Below are 20,752 nucleotides of genomic sequence, written 5' to 3'. Positions count from 1 at the left end.
AGAGGTTATTCCAGCATCAACACTTTTCGTTTTCAGGCTGTTTTTTCATTTTTTTTTGGGTTTTTGGGCTAGAGTACCTATTTTGAGGTAATAGTTCTCGTTTGATCGGTAACTATGTTTCTCCTAGGATTTCAATTACAAATTGTTGTTCTTGCCTAGGATTAATTTCTTTTCAAAGTAACATTTCCATTTATTCAATTAGTTTAGGATTTGATGTCATTACATTCACTCCATTACATCATGATAGCAAAAGAAGGGCACATTGTATGCTGCACATATAGTTATGATACCTCTTAAGTTTCTACGAACCTCGAGTTGATAATTAAAATTGGTAGCCTTAGGAGTTGTAGCATTCTTGTTGCAAAACTGAGGCTCATCACTAGTCACTGTTATACCTTTCATACAATTTCCAATCTGAAAACAAGGGCAAATACATATATAGAGAAATATCGACATGGTTCATTGTAGTGTCATACTTCTGCTCCAGGTCCTATACTGTCCCACAAGATCTCTCGGCCTCACATAGCAACACCCTTTCCTCTGCTCACAGCATCATATATTCTGCTCTCGGCCTTCTATTGCACAGGCTCTCTGCAGCACTCTGTTTCAGTTAAACATAAGGTCTAGGTGCTCCTTTCTCACACACTCTCCTCTTCTCTCTTTAGCACATACACAACAATACTATATTCCCTAGTAGGCTTAATGGAAATCCTAACTTTTGTTTATGTGCTGCACTGAGCTCAATGTTGTCTCTGTTTCCATTCACACTGCCCGAGAGTGTACTCCTAGCATGGTACTCTATTCTTCTATTGCATCTATTTTTGCAAATTCTTTCGTTGCATTAAAACATAGGAATGAGCTTCGTTCACTTCACTGATCTCACTAAGTGCTTCTCCATGCTGAGAATTTAATCTCAGTCCACCTGGACACTCCATTGAGACTCCCCATGCTTATTCATGGCTCATTGTACTTCCGCATGGCTTCTTTGTTTTTCATTTATTTCTATAAGATGTGCACGAGAGATCAAAGATGGCTTTCTTTCAACATCGAGACAATCCCAACAATTATTCTCTAAGAATTGTGGTCCTCGTCCCCTTGACCCAGCAATCTCTGCAGTTGCCATTAACTTCATCAACCAATTCCTTTGTATGCATTTACTCTCTAGATTTCAACCCATTCATCCTTTAACACTCTGCACTACAATATTAGAGACCTTGTATATCATAACTTTTATTGAAAATACCTTACGAAATCATAAATTCTTGATTGGATTTTAGATGCTTATGCTTAGCCCTTTATTGTGTTTCCTCCATAAGATTGCTGACTGTGACCTGCGGCTTCATACTCCTTTATGTTAAAATATCATAGCTCTTAAATTTTGTAACTTTTATTTAAAATAATGTTACGAAATCGCAAGTCTCTGATCTGCCTTTGGCCCCTTTCATTGGATCAGAATTTTCCTATAAAAAAAAATAAACAGGAGTTATGAAAACTCCACCCTCCAAAATTTCGACCTCTAAGATGATGTCATCAACGTCAAGTGGTGTCTCTTTCGTCATGACACGTGTCACACAAATTTTCCCTATTAAGCCACCCAAAATGCCGAATTTGACTGCCACGTGTCCTTCATATTGCCACATCATATTGATGTCATCTGCCCCATCAGCTTCTCAAGGCCAATCACCTACTCCCATGTGTCCTATTGGAGGAGAGAGAAAGAGTCCCTTGGTCCTTTGGTTTTTCATTGAAATCCTTTGCAAATCTCATTTCTCACAACCTCGACACTTTCAAATAATTTCAGTTATAAGGAATTATGAAACTCAGATGTTCCAAAATATCTCGGCTCTGATATCTGCCTGCTCCGAGGTCTGACCTTTCATATTTTGGCCTTCTGAAATTTCACCTACTACCCTGGTCCTTCCTTCCGATATCGTGTCCCGAAATTCGTCCCTTCTCCTTTCGAGTCTCTTTTAAATAAACTACCAAGGAAATAAATCGCCGAGGTCCGATGTTTCGACCTCCGATATACTACCTATTTTTTTCTTTCGATATTGGTTCCTGAAATCCCAACCCTCCAAAATTTTGACCTCTCAAGATGCTGATATGGCAGCCTTCTTCGATATTTCGACTTGCTTAGGACTAACTTTGACAGTCAATAACTTTGGATCCCGATGGACATTCATGGACTTCCACATACCATTGGAAAGCCCTTTCAAATCCATTTCTAGAAGAGAAGGTCCAATGTAGGCTTTGAGCCCATTTTCTACCTAAGAAATGGCTGCAAATTTTCTGTTGTTCTTTGCACCTTGGCCCTTCTCTTGTGCCTGGAAACTTGGACTCCCAACCACCATAGTCATCATTTTATGGCTTCTCCAATAAGCCTACTACTATGGTGATTCTCTACCAGAGACTGCAGCAACCATAGGAATCCCCCTAAGCATCTACTGCCACAAACCTTCACGCTGATTTGGTTGACATCAATGCCAATACTCTTGTAGCCACTAGCCATCCAGACAATGCCAACTGTCCAACAATCTCCCCCTTTGGCATTGATGGAAACAACATAATCTCCCCCTAAAACCAGACATGGTCTTCTTCATTTTTTCTTCTTCTCCAATGCATTAGTAATATTCTCCCCCTTTAGCATCAATGGAAAATGATGCCCTTGAATACTCACCCTAAACCACTACAGCCAACTATTCAATTGATCCCACATGCTAAGTAGCTTCCAAAACACTCTATAGTTGATTCATTTGGGAGGAGGAGTCACAACTCCTATCTACTTCCTGAGATATTCAAAGGGGTTATGTTGTAATCGCTTAGTAAAGTTATATGCAAGTTGGTTTTTAGTGGCCACATATTCAAGTCGAACAATATTTGCTACAACCTGATCTCTTAAGAAATGATACTTGATAGGGATGTGCTTGGCCTTTGAGTGCATGACAATATTCTTAGAGACACTGATGGCACTAGTATTATCATGCATGACTGGAACATGCGTAGTTAACTATACCTTAATGTCCTTCGAGGTCTGCTTCATCCAAAAAATTTGCGAGCAACAAGTGGCAGATGCAATATACTCTGCTTCAGTAGTTGATAAAGAAATGGAAGCTTGTTTATTACTGACCCAAGACACTAAGAAGTTTCCCAAAAATAATGTTGCACCTAATATTCTCTTCCTGTCATCAATAATACCTTTCTAATCAACATCAGTATATGCCTTCAACTTAAACTCTCTTCATTTAGCATACTACAGTCCATAATCAGTTGTTCCTTGAAAGATATTTGAAAATCCTTTTTACAATAATGACATGACTTTCATGAGGAAAATATTGAAATTTTTCCATAAGACCCACTGCTTGCATGATGTATGGTCTCAAAGCTATGAGATACAAAAAGCTTCCTATCATTGATTTGTACTTAGTCTGATTTACCAGCAGTGTCTCATCTTCTTTGCACAATTTGCAACCTGTAACCATAGGAGTGCTAACTGGCTTGCAATCTTCCAGTCGAAACTTCTTCAAAGTTTCTCGTAGGTACTTGGATTGGGAGATAAATACCCCATTTTTTGACTGAGAAATTTGCAGTCCTAAGAAGAAGGAAAATTCTCCGATCATGGACATTTTGAACTCTGTCTACATATAGTTTGCAAATTTTTGTCCCAATTGTTCCAGATCACTGCCAAAGATTATGTCGTCCACATACACAACTACAATTAGTAGATGATCATCTTCAGACTTTATGTATAGGTTGTTGTCTACAATACCTTTCTTAAAGCCTTTTTACTGAAGGTATCGATCCAATCTTGCATACCAAGCTCTCAGAGCTTGTTTGAGTCCATATAAGGCCTTTTTCAGTTTGCACACAAACTCTTTATCTTCGGTGAGTGTGAATCCTTTTGACTGCTCAATATAAACCTCTTCTTCTAGATCTCCATTGAGAAATGAAGACTTCACATCCATATGATATACCTTGATATTTTTATGACTGGAAAAGGCAAGAAACATTTTGATAGCTTCCAATCTTGCTGTTGGTGAAAAGTTTTCCTTGAAATCTATTCCTTTTATCTGGGCATACCCTTTGCAAACTAATCGATCCTTGTTCCTAATTACTTGAACCTTCTCACTTAGCTTATTTTTCAAAACCCATTTTGCACCTATACATTTTTCTCTTTGGGTCTTTGAACAAGCTCCCAAGTGTTATTATTTTCAATTTGGTCAAGTTATTCATTCATAGTTCTTACCTAGAACTTGTCCTCACTTGCCCGATTGATATTTTTAGGCTCAATCTGAGATAGCAGAGCAAGATTTGCACAAATTGGACTACCAAAAAATTTCCTCCTAGTTTGAACACCAATTCTTTGGTCTCTAAGAATTTGAATATCAAGGTGTTATTTCTATACATACCTGGAAGGTGTTTTGGGCCTTGGAGTTGTGCTTGTTTCCACATCTTCGTTATCTGAATTTGTTTCATATTTATCTGAGGGCCTGATGTCTGAACTCTCTTCTCCATCTGAGTTCATGTTTCCTTTGGAGGACTCAGGTTGTGAAGTTATTTCATCTACTACTACATCAATGAAATCTTCACCCTCTTTGTTCGTTTGTTGTAGCACTTGTATCCTTTACTTCGAGTAGAGTACCCAAGTAATATACCCTCATCAGCGCATGAATCAAACTTTCTAAGATTTTTATCATTCCTTTTGATAAAGCATTTTCTCCCAAACACTTTTTAGTGTTTAATTGATGCAGGTCTCCCCTTCCACAACTCATAGGGAGTTTTATCACTATTAGGCTTGAGTTGTGTTTTGTTTGATAGGTACATTGTTGCTTGTGCTGCTTCTCCCCAGAAGATGTGAGGTACATTTGCTTCATCCATCATAGCTTTGGCCATTTCCTATATTATTCTGTTATTTCTCTCAAATACTCCATTTTATTGTGGAGTTCTAGCCACATAATATTTCCTTCTTATTCATTCTCTTCACATAATTCTTTAAATTATCTTGAAGTGTAGAAATTCCCACTGTAGATCACCTGATAATGTAATAGACTAAAGCAAAATACTTGATCTACTTCTACAACCAATTTAGCGGAAGCTCAATCGAACATGAGAAACATCAATAAGAACACATATAACTGATAAGAAGGAATCAATCACACATAACACAAAAGATATAACCCAGGGAAAGCCTCAGCCTAAAACCCCAACTTTGTATTATCATACAAGTGGAAATATAGCCAGTATTACGAAAGGAATCAGGTCAAAAGCTATCCCGCTCTCTCTGTAATACCTCTGCTGCTCATAGACAGTCAAAGGCCTCTCTCTAACCTTTGTTCTACTCTCCAAGCCTCCTATTTCTTTTCACAATTATGATTGGGGTCCGGTGCAACCACTTGTGTGAATTGGCCTCTTCACACACTCACTAACCTCTGATCCAACTACGCAGTACTGAAGGAGATAAATCCTCATCCATGGATGAGATTCCTTTATAGGAAAAATTTCATCCAACTGATAGTACACTGTCCCTTATTTGATCTCAACTGGGTCTCTGTCTGAACTGACATGCATGAGTTATTCATGAGAGAATATTCAGTTATCTGAAGTGCAGCAGTGATATGCAAGCATGCATTAACTAACTGAAATCACATTAATTTAAATAAATTGTTTAAATCAATCTATCTGGACTTGAGTCTATTAACTGAGCCAACTAATTAAAACTCAAATTAGAAATCATCCTTATCTCTTTAACTGATGGATAAATTCCTCAATTAATAGAGAAATTGTTGCATGTCCTCACATAGACTTCATGTTTGATTTTTCACAACTAATTAACTCATGGAGAATTAATTAATTTATTTTCAAACAGCTGTTAAGTTCAAATTCAAATTTTACTTCCTATTTTTAGTCCAGGGACTGACTAAAATAGGAATCCATCCTGAACTGCTAAAAATAGCAATTCTATTTTTAGCACTTCCATTTTTCATTCCCTGTTGCCCAATCTAGCACTGGTACCCAAACTACTATTTATAGCAGTGTTATTTTTAGCACTTCTATTTTTAGCATTTCTTGTTGCTATTTTCAACACTCCCTCTCAACAAGAAAGGCATTCAACTCGAACACGATCCTGTACCTCTGGAATGTTCTACATACAACACTTCTACCAATTATGGTTGCTCCAGCAACTCTCGGAACAAAAAAAAACTCCCCACTGACCTCTCTGTTGGGCTAGAACCATACTCTGATGCTGAAGCTCTACCTGCTACTGACAAGTGCTCCCTCTCTGACCTCTGAGCTGCTGCAACACCCCATGCATCTCGCACCATTGCACACCTCTCTGTGCCATCCTGCATTGGTGCAACACTCTTGTGCCTCTCGCATCGTTGCAGCCTACTAGCTCTACACAGTCCTGGGACTCCTGCACTGTAGCTCTCTCTACCACTCCATCTGCATCTGTCTCTACCCAATCAGTCAGTCTGGTTACTCCTCATTGAGGCTCCTGTAGCAAAGTCAAATCAAAGAGGTTGGGTACCTCAAGGATCCTGCCCCTCCTCCTTGGGACGATCACTCCACATCGCCCCACCTCCTACCTGGAGGTATGGCTACATGTGATTCCTCTACCCACCTGGCTCAAAGTTTCCCCCTACTGAAGGTCTCTGCATGAGTAGATGTCTCTACTCGATCTCCTCTCAACTTCTGTAGTTGTGGCTACTCCACAACCTCCTGAAGCTGCTTCACCAATCGTGGCTCCTCCACAATCGTTTGAAACTTCTTCTGGCATTGCATGTTGAGAGGTAATGTACTCTCCCTCTCAACCACCAAGTCTCCATCAGTTGCCTTACTCCTCAAGGCTTTTCATGCATCTTGAACCTCAAGAGCATACATGTTCTTGAACCGTGAACTGATCTGCTTCACCTGTCTAGTGATGATGTGTCTAAGGAAAACCTTTCCCTTATTGAAGACTACATCATAGCCTTTGTCTTCCAGCATTGTGATTGACACCAAGTTTCTCTCCAGTCCCAGTACATACTTGACATCGGTCAAGGTAGGGCGAGCTCCATTCTCCCTCTAAAAATTAACTGTGTCGACACCTAAAACACTATACTTTTCATCATTACCCATCTCTATGAGTATCTGGAGATCTTTCTACTCCAAAGTATCTTGTCGTCGGTCATGTGGAAAGAAGCTCCACTGTCAAGAAACCAACCACTTCCCACCATGGATGAAACCATGCATGTGAACAGTGTGAAATCCAACTCGAATTGTGAGGTCAGTGCCTCACCTTCTGATCCTTCCACAGATCGCTTCTTGGATTTCCTTAGTGGACAATTTGTAGCAAAATGGCCCACCTCATGACAATGAAAGTATCGCACTTTCGATTTGTCAAACTTCTTCCCTCCATGGGAAGAACTGGATTGGGAAAGAGAATCCTTCTCCTTCCCTTTCTTCACCTTACTCCCTAAGGCACAGTTTTCTTCATCCTCCATGGATGAAGAACCATCTCTAGTGCTTCTTCTTATCTCCTCCTGCATCAAATCCAACCAAAGTCGTTCCCAATCTGGCAATTTCTCTCTTCCATTAACCGAGTCCTGGTAGCTATGCTAGCTCTTAGGAAGACCGAGGAGCATAAGACTCACCATGTCATCATCAGCTGTCATGATCCCTACACTTCCAAGCTCATCCTTGCATGTGGTGAGCTGGTTTAGATACGTAGAGATCGTGTCGCCCTTTTCACACTTGATCTTCTGAAGCTTGTCTTCCAGTGCCAGCTTCCTTTGATCACTGCTATTCTGATATAGATCTTTCAATGTTTTCCACATTGAAAATGGTGTCTCCTTCCCATGGAGACTCGAGACTATGTGATCTCGAACTCCCTCCAGAAGGATTCTCCTTACTCTAGCCACACATTTCTTCCATTCAGCCAATTTAGCAACACCAGTTGGCTTAAGGATTTCTTGAGCAATGAAGTCCTTTAGATTGTTATCCTCTAGTACTGCTTCCATGCGATCCTTCCAAGCTATATAATTCAAACTGCCATCAAGGTCATATTCGAGTCTTAAACCATTGAACGCCAGAGGTGAAATAGAGATGTGATAAGAACTTGATTTCTATATTCAAAAATCACAAACTTCAAACTTCTCCCTTCTTGTATATTGTTCTTCCTTGATCACCTTTGCTCTGATACCATGTAGAAATTCCCATTGTAGATCACCTGATAATGCAATAGACTAAAGCAAAATACTTGATCTACTTCTACAACCAATTTAGTGGAAGCTTAATCGAACATGAGCAACATCAATAAGAACAAATATAACTGATAAGAAGGAATCAATCGCACATAACATAGAAGATATAACCCGGGGAAAGCCTCATCCTAAAACCCCAACTCTACATTATCATACAAGTGGAAATATAGCCAGTATTACAAAAAATCAGCTCAAAAGCTATCCTGCTCTCTCTACAATACCTCTGCTGCTCATAGACAGTCAAAGGCCTCTATCTAACCTCTGGTCTACCCTCCAAGCCTCCGATTTCTTTGCGCAATTCTGATTGGGGTCCAATGCAACCACTTGTGTGAATTGGCCTCTTCACACATTCACTAACCTCTGATCCAACTACGCAGTACTGAAGAAGATAAATCCTCATCCATGGATGAGCTTCCTTTATAGGAAAATTTTCATCCAACTGATAGTACACTTTCCCTTCTTTGATATCAACTAGGTCTCTGTCTGAACTGACATGCATGAGTTATTCATGAGAGAATCTTCAGTTATCTAAAGTGCAGCAGTTATATGCAAGCATGCATTAACTAACTGAACTCACATTAATTTAAACAAACTATTTAAATCAATCTAACTAGACTTGACTCTGTTAACTAAGCCAACTAATTACAACTCAAATTACAACTCATCCGTATCTCTTTAACTGATGGATAAATTCCTCAATTAATAGAGAAACTGTTGCATGTCCTCACATAGACTTCATGTTTGATTTTTCACAACTAATTAACTCATGGAGAGTTAATTAATTTATTTTCAAATAGCTGTTAAGTTCAAATTCGAATTTTACTTCCTATTTTTAGTCCAGGGATTGACTAAAATAGGAATCCATCTTGAACTACTAAAAATAGCAATTCTATTTTTAGCACTTCCATTTTTCATTCCCTATTGCCCAATTCAGCATTGGTACCCAAAATGCTATTTATAGCATTTCTTGTTGCTATTTTCAACATGAAGTTTATTCTCCTCCTCTGTCTTATATTAAGTATTTGATCTTGAGAACTTTCTCATTTTCTACTTGAGCTTTAAATTTTTTAAAGTGTTTAAATTCTTTTGTTTTTCCTTTAAGAGCACAATCCAAGTGGCAATGGTAAAATCATCAATAACTAACATAAAGTACCTTTCTCCTCTTGGGATTTTTGCTCTAGTTGGGCCGTAGATATATGTGTGAATTAGCTCCAGTGATCTCGATGAAGAAAACTCTTTTGTATTGAAATGAGTCCTAGTCTTCTTTCCAAATTGACATGATTAGTAGATTGAATTATCAATCCTTCACAGTCTTGGTAAACCTCTTATAGCTCCCAGCTTGCTAACTCTTATCAGATTATCAAAATTCATATGACCAAGTCTCTTGTGCCATAACTGGGCTTCACTCGACTTTCTCAAATAGCATCTTACTCTTGAGTCATCAAACACATATACATTATTGTGAGTTCTGACTGCTTTTCCCACCAACTTTCCATTTTATTCATTTTGGATCTCATAGTCCTTGGATCGAAAGGTCACATTAAATCCATTATCACACATTTGAATTACACTAAGAAAATTATGCTTGAGACCTTCTACATACAACACATTTTGGGCTTTAGTCTTTTCATCAAGACTGACTATGCCCTTACCCTTAATTCTTGTTGGGGCATTGTTGTCGAAAGTGACATTGTTCCCTCTATCCTTTTATTTTAGCAACATAAATTTTCTCTTATCCCAAGTCATATGCTTGGAGAAACCACTATCCACATACCATCTGTTTTATTGATTATGTGCTAAAAGAGAAAGTCCACATTCCATTCCCTTTCCATATTTTCATTTCCAATTCTCTTTATATTTTCAAGAAGTTGGTTGCCAATTTTTCTGAGACTCGATGGATACTCAAGCCTTCTTCTACACTCACTTTTCTTGTGCCAAAAATTATTACATTTGAAACATTCAACATCATTCATTAGGGGAGAGAAGGCATTTCAATTTATGAGAGTAGAGTTTTGAGATCTAAGATTCTAATAATTATTGTATCTGAAATTTTCATCTCTTTCAACTTTGATCTTTCTACAATCAACATCCTTATGTCCAAAGATGTGACATTTATAACAATGACCATAAAATAAATGAGAGTACCTGAGGTTGGAAGGTTCATGATATTATGCATGAAGGTACATTTTTTGTCTGGCCGATTGATTTGTTCTTCGCTAGTGTGGTTCCTTGGGGTAGATGGAGTTATTATTCCAGTGATGGGCTCCTCTATGGCTTGCTCCCCTTTTGTCTTCATTGATCCTCTCTTGATGTAACTTTGCATAGCTCTAAGGTTCCTCAAATCCTACAAACCTAAATTTCATCTTTCCCATAGAAGATTCTTGTGATCTAGAGTATCTCAAGCCTATTTTGTTTCCTGAAGGCCTCTGAATGCTTAGAATTTGATCTAGCTTTCTTGTTCCTTCTACAATTTTTTCATTTATGTCTTTCTCGGTCTTCACTTTCTCAAGATCTGTTCTCAGAGAGACAAACTCTACCTTGAGACTTTGACAGTTCTCTTCCCATTCATGGATCAAATCTTGAAGAAATTCTTCATTTCATTTAACTTCTTCTAGTTTGACTTTCAAGGAAACAATTTCATATTTTCATGTTTTTGAGATTGTTTCCTTCTTTACCTTGACTCCTATTTTAATTGTTTGTTCTCTTCTTCTAGTTTCCCAAATGTTCCTTATTTTTCTTCTAGTATAAGGTCTAAACTTTATTTGCTTTTAATGTCTTCTTCAAGTTTTTCTTTTTGATAAAAAAACTCCTCATTGTCGGAGTTGTACATGGTTTCTTCAACACATTGTAGTTGTTCTTTTAGCAGCTTGTTCTTTCTCCTTGCATTCTTTATGTCATCAAGAGAACTGATGAGTTCCCCTTCAAAGTTCACTACGCATTCTTCTTCTTCTTCCTCTTCAGGTTCAGTAATATTTTGTTTCTTGGATTCTGCTCCAAATTCCATAAGTAAATACTTATCTAAATCATCTTTTGAAGAGTTTTCGTTGTCTGACTCTGGTGCTGAACTATCCTCTTTGGAGTAGAGCCTCTTTTTCTTATAGAAATTCTTCTTCTGATGTTTATGAGATTTGTTTCTAAATTTCTGATCATCTTCCTTTTCAATCCTTTCTTTGTAAGGGAACTTGGACACTTTGAACATTTTATCCTTGGGTTCATACATCTCTCTTCCTACTCTCATCTCATAGGTTGTGAGAGTACCAAGCAATTGGTCCATCTTGAGATCCTTTAAATTAGCCATTTCTTTAATAGTAGAGACTTTGGCATTAAATATCATGGGTAGGGATCTTAAGACCTTTATAACAATCATATATTCCTTGACTTCTTCACCGAATCCTCTAATCATATTATTTACTTCATCAACTCTAAGGAAATATTCTGCTATGATTTCTTCTTCACTCATTTTTAAACTTTCAAACCTCATTCTGAAGGTTTGAAGTTTGGCCTGCTTGACTTTGTCATATCCTTCATGACTCTTATTGAGCTTCACCCGCACTTCCTTAGCAGACTTACAGTGCATAACATTATAAGTTCATATTGACTAAGGCCAAAGAGAATGTCATTCTTGGCTTTAGCATTATTTCCATACAATTTTTTACCATCTACATCATTGGGAGGGACATCATAATCTACTATTATAGAGCTCCAAACATATACTCCTAGGGACATAAGATAGGCTTCCATTCTAACTTTCCAAAAGGCATAGTTTGTCCATTCAAAGACTGGTATCTTGCTTGAGTAAGCATCTTGACTCTCTTGCCTAGACATAATTCCTTATGGATCAACCTTCCAATGGTTAGAATGTTCCTGAAGGAACTTGGCTCTGATACCAATTGTTGGAATAAGGAATTACTGAGAGGGGGTGAATCAGTAATAGTGAATTTCTTTCAATTTTAAGTATGAGTCTTTAACTTTTTTTAATATGGTCAGTTACTTGTGAGATCTTTCATACACAATACATATAAACACCAAGGTAAGACATTCATATGTACATGCAATCCATCACATGAGAAACATACATATATTGGCACAATTATTTTTACATGGGAACCCAAAGGGAAAAAACCACCAATTGGTTTGTTATTATGATGTAAACGAAGCATCTACTTAATTACATCAATTTTGTTATGAGCACCCACTCACAGGAGGCACCGAACCCCTTAATATAGATAGAACCTACTTTCCAAGAGGCACCAACCTCTTATGAACATAGGCCACCACCTGCTCTAGCCATTTTTCTACCTTTCATACAATTTTCAAACTAAAAACAGGGGAAAATACATATATAGAGAAATACCAATCTGGTTCACTGCAGTGTCATACTTCTGCTCTAGGTCCTCTACTGTCCCATAAGCTCTCTTGGTCTCACACAATAGCACCATTTCCTCTGCTCACAACAACATATACTCTACTCTTAACCTTCTATTGTACAGGTTCTCTATAGCACTCTGCTTCAGTTCAACACAAGGGTCAATTGCTCCTTTTTGTCACACTTTGTTCTTCTCTATTTAGCGCATACACAATAATATTGTATACCCCAATAGGGTCAATGTAAATCCTGAGTTTTGTTCCTGTGCTACACTAAGGTCAATGGTGTCTCTGTCACCATTCATATTTCCTGAGAGTGTACTCCTGGCATGACACTTCATTCTTCTATTGCATCTCTTTTTCAAATTTTGTCACTGCATTAAAACATAGGAATGGGATTTGTTCACTTCACTGATCTCACTGAGTGATTCTCCATGCTAAAAATTTAACCTCAGTGCACCTACACACTCCACTGAGAATCCCCATACTTATTCATGGCTCACAAACCTTGATTGTGCTTTCACATGGCTTCTCTGTTTTTCATTTATTTATATAAGATATGCATGGGAGATCAGAGATGGATTTATTTCAACATTGAGACAAGCCCAATAGTTCTTCTCTAAGAATCATGATCCTTGTCTCCTTGACCCAACTATCTCTGCAGTTTCCATTAACTTCATCAACCAACTCCTTTGTGTGCATTTACTCTCTAGCTGTCGACCCATTCATCCTTTAACACTATGCATTGCAATATCAAAGCCCTTGCATATCATAACCTTTATTGAAAATACCTTATGAAATCATAAAGTCCCAATTGGCTTTTAGATCCTTCTTCTTAGCCCTTTATCGTGTTTCCTCCATAGGACCATTTCCTGTGACCTGCGGCTTCATACTCCTTTGTATTGAAATATCATAGATCTCATATTTCGTAACTTTTATTTAAAATGATGTTATGAAATCACAAATCTTTGATCTGCCTTTAGCCCCTTTCATCAGATCAGAACTTTCCTATAAAAAAAAATAAACAGGAGTTACAAAAAATCCACCCTCCAAAATTTCAACCTCTGATATGAAGTTATGTTGTTGTCATCATCACCATGTGGTGTCTCCTTCGTGGTGACCTGTGTCACACGAATTTTCCCTATTAGGCCACCCAAAATGCCGAATCTGACTGCCATGTATCCTCCATAGTGCCACATCATGCTGACATCATTTGGCTCGTCAGCTTCTTAGAGCCAATCACTTGGTCCCATGTGTCCTATTGGAGGAGAGAGAAAGAGTCCCTCAGTCCTTTCGTTTTTCATTCAAATCCTTTGTAAACCTCATTTCTCAAAACCTTGGCACTTTCAAAGAATTGCAATTGTAAGGACTTACAAAACTCCGATGTTCTGAAATATCTAGGCTTTGATATCCACCTACTTCAAGGTCCAACCTTTGACATTTTGACCTTTTGAAATTTCGCCTACTGCCTTGGTCCATCCTTCCGATATCAGGTTTGGAAATTCAGCCCTGCTCCTTTCAGGACTCTTTTAAATAAATTGTCGAGAAAATAAACCATCGAGGTATAATGTTCTAGCCTATGATATGCTTCTTGCCCTGTCCTTTCGATATCGGGTCCTGAAATTCCAACCCTCTGAAATTCTGACCTCCTGAGGTCTTGATATGCCAACCCGCTTCAATATTTCGACCTTCTTAGGACTAACTTCGGTAGTCAATAACTTTGGATCTCGATGGCCATTCATGGACTTCCACATAGTGTTCGAAAGCTCTTTCAAAGCACTTTCTAGAGGAGAAGGTTCAATGTAGGCTTTGAGCTCATTTGCTACTTGTGAAATGGTTGCAATTTTTTTTTTTCTTTTCACCTTGGCTATTCTCTTGTGCTTGGAAATTTGGACTCCCAACTACCATAATCATCATTTTATGGCTTCTTCAATAAGTCTGCTACTATGGTGATTCTCTACTAGAGAATACAACAACCATCGAAATCCCCCTAAGCATATGTTGCCACAAAACTCCATGTTGGTCTGGTTAACATTAATGCCAACACTCTTATAGCCACTAGCTTTCCAGACAATGCCAACTGTCCAACATCATGATTGAGGTGTGGTAGACTTATTTTTTCATTCCCCCAAGGAAAACATAGAATATGAACCCTCCTCTATGTTTATCACAATATTGTAGGAATTATGGTCAATCCTGTAGCAGTTCTGGACAATCTTGTAGAATTTCAGGACTAAGGTAGAATTGAGTGAGATGGGTGGCTTGGTGATGGAGGAACCTTGGGAGATGGATGGAATGGTGAAGGAAATGCAGATAACTAACATGGGAGATGGAGAAGTGGAATATGGAGGTTGATTCCTTTAATTTTGGTCCCTTTGGCTGTGGCTCGAACCCCGCAAAAACATGCTAGCAAAACTAATGTAAGGATTTCCTTACTTCTCCTTTGTTTTTTCTTCCTTTTTTCAATTTTCTCTTCTTCTTTTTTTTCCTTTTTTTGAGACATGTAGGCTACCTTAGAAGTGGTTTTCAACTTATAGTCCTGCCCCAGGTGCCTCAAAGGAGGTTTTCACTTGGGGCTATTTTCATTTATTTTTTTCCTTATTTTTCTCTTTCGACTGCCTCATATAGGTTTTCAGCCCTACAGTCGGCCTTAGGTGCTTAATAGAGATTTTCACCTACGCCCCTTTATTATTATTATTATTATTTTCATTTTTTTAATTTCTCTTCTTTTGTTCATCAGAGGCTAGATGAACTGAGAATTGTGAGAACCCCAATTACATTTAGCTCCTTCCTTATTGAGCTAGTAAAATCATCCTTTAACAGAGGTTTCCTGTAAAACTTTAATCAATAATCATTGAAAAGCAATGGAATTCCTTCCTCTTCAATTTTTCTTAATTGGACAGATCTATTCTCATAACATTTTTCTACCAGATAAGGACCCAACCACCATGTCATCAATTTTCCTTTGAAATCCTTGAACCTGGAGTCATACAAAAGGGCCCAATCACCCTCTTGGAAGGCTATTTACCTAATTTTTTTATCATTCCAAATATTTCCATGTAGATGGACTACCTCGATGTGCATGAGAGCCTATAATCTAAACTCATCCAAACCATTGGGTTGGAGCAACCTTTCTTGTTGAGTTCTAGTGTTGTCTAAATTCAACTGTGCTTCCATTCTCAAGGTGTTTTATTTAAACTCAATCAACAACGGGGCCTTCTTGACATAATATAGCTAAAATGGGGTGAATCCAGTGGTGGCTTTTCAAGTAGTATTATAGGCCCAAGTGGTCTCTACAAGTTTGTCTACCGAATATTTCTTGTTATTGCTGACAACTTTAGTCAAAATCTTCTCCAAGTCTCTATTTGTGACCTCCACTTTCCCATTTTCTTGAGGATGATAGGTGATGGATTTATTGTGTTTGATATGGTGCTACTCCATGATTACATCAACTATATTTGAGGTAAAATGAGTTCCTTGATCAGTGACCAACTCCCTTGGAAATACAAATTTGTAGAAGATGTTCTCTCTTAGAAAATTTTCCACTTTATTCTCAGTTGTTTCCTTTAATTTCTTTGCATTAGCCCACATTGTCAAGTAATTAGTGCACACAATGATATATCTCTTTTTACAGATGGGGGGTCAATTGGCCCAATGAAATCCATGCCCCATTTCTCAAATGGCTCCAGAGTCACTTGAGATTGCAGGGCATCTCATCCTTGGGTGTAGGCTTTCCCATCCTTTGGCAATCATCACATATATGAATGTATCTTCTAGCATCTTGGTGTAGAGTGGGTTAGTAGTAACGAGCTTGCAGGACTTTGAAGGTTGTCCTCTTAGAAGAAAAATGGCCCCCACAAGGTTTATCATGGTATGTTAGAAGGATGTCAAATACATCCTCCTCTCTCACACATCTCCTCAAGATCTGATTTGGCCCCAATTTTAAGATATTCCCCCAATCCAATTGAAAGGGGAACTCTTCCTAACAAATTTTCTCTTCACCTTGGAGGATAGATTAGGAGGGAACCTCTCAGAAACCAAGTAATTTTCTATATAAACAAACCAAGGAGACAACACCAAGATAGGAAAAAGGTGTTCATCTAAAATTTGATCATCGACCATCTTCTCATTTCCTATAAGCAATGTTAGTCTAGTCAAAAAATCTGGAACCATATTTTATTTCCCTAGATTGTCAACAATGGTTAGATAAAATTATTGCAATAATAACAACCATCTAATGATTCTAGCATTTACATTAGGTTTATTCACTAAATATTTAATGGTTGCATGATCAGTATGAACAAAGACTTGGTACCCAGTGATATAATGCCTAAACTTATTCAAAGAGTGCACCATAGCTAAAAGTTCTTTTTCAGTAATTGTATAATTAAGTTCAACTTTGGAGAGGTTCTTACTGATGAAATATATGGCATAGGGAAATTTGTCTTCCACTTGTCCTAGAGTTTCTCCTACAACTTTTTCTGATGCATCTGTGTGGATGTGGAAAGGAAATGCCCAATTGGGACCTCTAAGAATTGGTGCAATGGTCAACTTCTCTTTCAGTTCTTCAAATTCCTCTTGACATCTATCTGTCCAAAAAAAGTTTGAATCTTTAGCCAACAATCCAAATAGAGGTGAAGCCAACTTGCTAAAGTCCTTAATGAATCTTCTATAATACCTAGCTAGCCCAAGAAAACTTCTGAAATCCCTTTTCTTTTGAGGGATAGGGACCCTTTTGATAATGGAAACCTTATTGGGGTCAACTTGGATCCCTTCCTTAGAAAGGAAGTGACCTAGGAAAATCCCTACATTCATTAAGAATTCACAATTTTTGGGACTCAATGAAAGATACATTTCAATGTATTTCTTTAGGCCTTACACATATTGGAAAGAGTTTCCTGGAAATCATTTCCATAAGGGGTGAAATCATCCATATATATTTCAACAGTGTCATGGATGAGATAAAAAAAAAATACTCAAGACTGCCCTCTGGAAGGTAGTAGGGGCATTGCACAAACCAAATGGGAGGAATCTATAGGAAAAAGTCCCCCATGGGCATGTAAAGGTGGTCTTGTCCTGATCCTCAAGGCTGATATGGATTTGATTGTATCCATTAAATCCATCCAAGAATGAAAATAATTTCTTCCCTGCAAGGCCATCTAAGACTTGATCAATGAAAGGAAAATGGAAATGGTCCTTCTTGGTAGCTTTGTTGAGTTCCCTATAGTCAACACAAATCCTCCACTTCCCATTTTTATTGGGTACTATGATAAGAGGGGACACCCACTCACTATATGAAAAGGGTTAAATGAACCATGCGTCTGATAGCTTTTGCAGTTCCTCTTTTACAGTATCCTTAAGGGCAGGATTCATCCTCCCCTGGGGTTGGTGCATAAGTTTGCATCCCTCCTTGAGGTAGATATGATGAGTACAAGATGAGGGATGCACCCCTTTCATTTCCTTATAGTCCCAAGCAAAGGCATCAAGATGGTGCCTCAACACAGTGCATAATTTCTCTTCTTGCTTGGTTGAGAGAGAAGGGTTTATTTTTAGAGTTTTGGAAGGGTTTATTTCCACAATCTTGGCATGATATAGGTTAGAGTCAACAGAGCATAGTTTAGTCCATGGATTGTTCTCAGGTTGCTCTAAGGATTCTTCCGCTGGATCATTAATTTGCATGGTAGTAGGAGGATAATTCTGTAAGAAGTGATCAATAAGGTCATGCTCATCTAGATGCTTACTCCCTATAGTAGTGTCTAATGTAGAAAATGGGTAGAGGGGTGACTAATAAAGGACTTATTCTTCCTCTTTCTCTACCCATAAGGGTAAATAATGTTGAATAGAGGGTTGAGCAGGGGGAAAATACAAGCTGTTTTGTGAGATGCCCATTTTAATGATCGTGTTCCCATCCCTGTAACTAATGTAAGCATCAATAGTTTCCAACCAAGGTCTCCCTAGGATGAGAGGGTATGCATTAAACCTAGTTTTGGGCTGGAGAACAAGGAAATATGTGGGATATTCCCAAAAGTCGATAGAGAAAATCACATCCTCAATAACTCCCTTAATGTATATTGTGGATCTATCTTCCAACTGCAGTACTATGGTGGTCTTCCTCAAGGCTCCTTGGAGATTGAGCTTCAACATGGTTTCCTTGGTCATGACATTGATTACAGCCACAAGTTCAATTAAGGTGTTGAGGACTACAATATTGTTAATGTGCACATCCACTACTAGGTTACTAGGATCCAAGTACTTTGGGTAGATCACCCTTAGCATTAGATCAGATAAATGCCCAACGACATTGATAACGGGGGCATATTTTTATTCTCCCAGTCCTCTTGAAACATTCTTCCTTGATGAGCTTGTTGTAAATGGGGACATCTTTGATGGCCTGTGTAACTGTTGGGTGTAGGAATTGCAGTTAAGAAAACTCCTTTCAACACTTAATTTGTCAACCCAAGGTTTCATACACTTCAAGGCGTAGCATGGGAAATGCCAAGAAATGATATAAACCTTCTCTAATTGTATTCCTACTTCTTTGATTACAAATTGTAGAATCGAAAGGATAGATCACACGTCAATGAATACCAATAATACTCTGGTGCTGAATGAAAAGAATGTGCTTTGCAAAATTTCAAAATAAAGGAAACTCTCAACTCATCATAAACAATTTGAATCGATAAAATAAATATTTGAGATTCCCTTCAGTATGGTTGTAAGACAGAATAATGATCCAACTAATCAAGATGCCTGTCTTCCTTAATATTTTCCTTCCTGTACCAAGCTGTCGTTCCTGTACCGCAACAAGGTTCCTGTATTGGAACGTTGTTCCTGTACTATAGCAGAGCTTCTATATTGGAAGTATATCTATTGGGCCCTTACTGAAGACCTTGACCTGCATACAAGAGATCTTAGCCTTTGTACTAGAGCACTCTATTCATGTACTCGGAATGTCGATTCATGTACTAGAACAGAGGTTCCTATACTAGGAAACCAGAGTTCCTGTACTTGGTTTCCAAATCAGTTGCAAGAAATAAAAGCGTGTTAACTAAGGAAAATAAATGCAAGGTGAAAACAACATTGTAAAGTGAACTATAAGCAAAATGAACCATTAACTAATCTCATGCTCAGAAATGAAAAGCACTTTCAAAGCCAAAGGAAATTGCTATTGAAATAAGAAACTGTTTTACTTGGAAACTACTTTGACTCAAACATTAGCAAGATCTTTCCTTAGATGACTATTTATTGAATAAATTAGATCTGCAACCTTATACAAATAATCATTTTAACTCAGGGAATCCTTCTAATAAATTCGATATTAAACCCAGTAATGAGTGCAGGTACAAACCCAAATAATGTAACAATGTTTTAGTGAAATCTTATAAACATTAATCAAATCTAAATATGAACTTGAATATTAGGATATGCTTTACTAAAAAGCCAAACACCATTTGCAAAATAATAATAGACCTGCAGAGATAAGAATGACTTGCTGCAATGAATAAAGGAAACTTTCAATCTTGCTGAAATGAAAACACACCAGTGCAGGAAGCTTAAATGTATGTTTTCTTTGTAAAGAAAAATGCAACATGCATTTGTAGGAAAGAATGGAAGGGAAATAAAAGTGAATGCAAATGAACCACGCACACACCTGGATCTAGATCACACAACTTGCAAGAAATTAAAGTTCATTAGCTATAAAGAATCCAAACATGATCTACTTCATTAACCTTGCATAAAAATAAATCTAACACACCTTTAACAAAGGGAGAACGAGTTGGGTTGGCTGGGCCCTAGCCAACCAGCTCGTTTCCCTGTAATGAAATGGAAACTTCAAGCGCTCAAATGGAGCATCACAATGATATCGAAACAGAGAACTTCACAACTGGCATGTTCCTTTGTATTAAATTTCAAAAATAGCAAATACACATCGTGGATCCCCTGATCCAGCCCAAAAATGGCGATACTCAGAGATTACAAATAGTAGAAAAAGTTTAATACAACATCGCTCCCTAACATCTATAGAGAAACCCTATTAAATACATACTTTGGCTCTTGGCTGCAACAAGAAATATAACAACATGATATATTAAGCCTTTCGGTTGTTTGCAAAAAGTCTAAACAGGGGTTTTGTAGCTGAAGTCCAG

The sequence above is a fragment of the Pinus tabuliformis genome, chromosome 7, assembly GCF_031772625.1.
Source record: "Pinus tabuliformis cultivar Carrire ecotype Pingquan chromosome 7, CPIR1, whole genome shotgun sequence".
NCBI lineage: Eukaryota > Viridiplantae > Streptophyta > Pinopsida > Pinales > Pinaceae > Pinus > Pinus tabuliformis.
Note: the sequence above shows the minus strand (reverse complement) of the source record.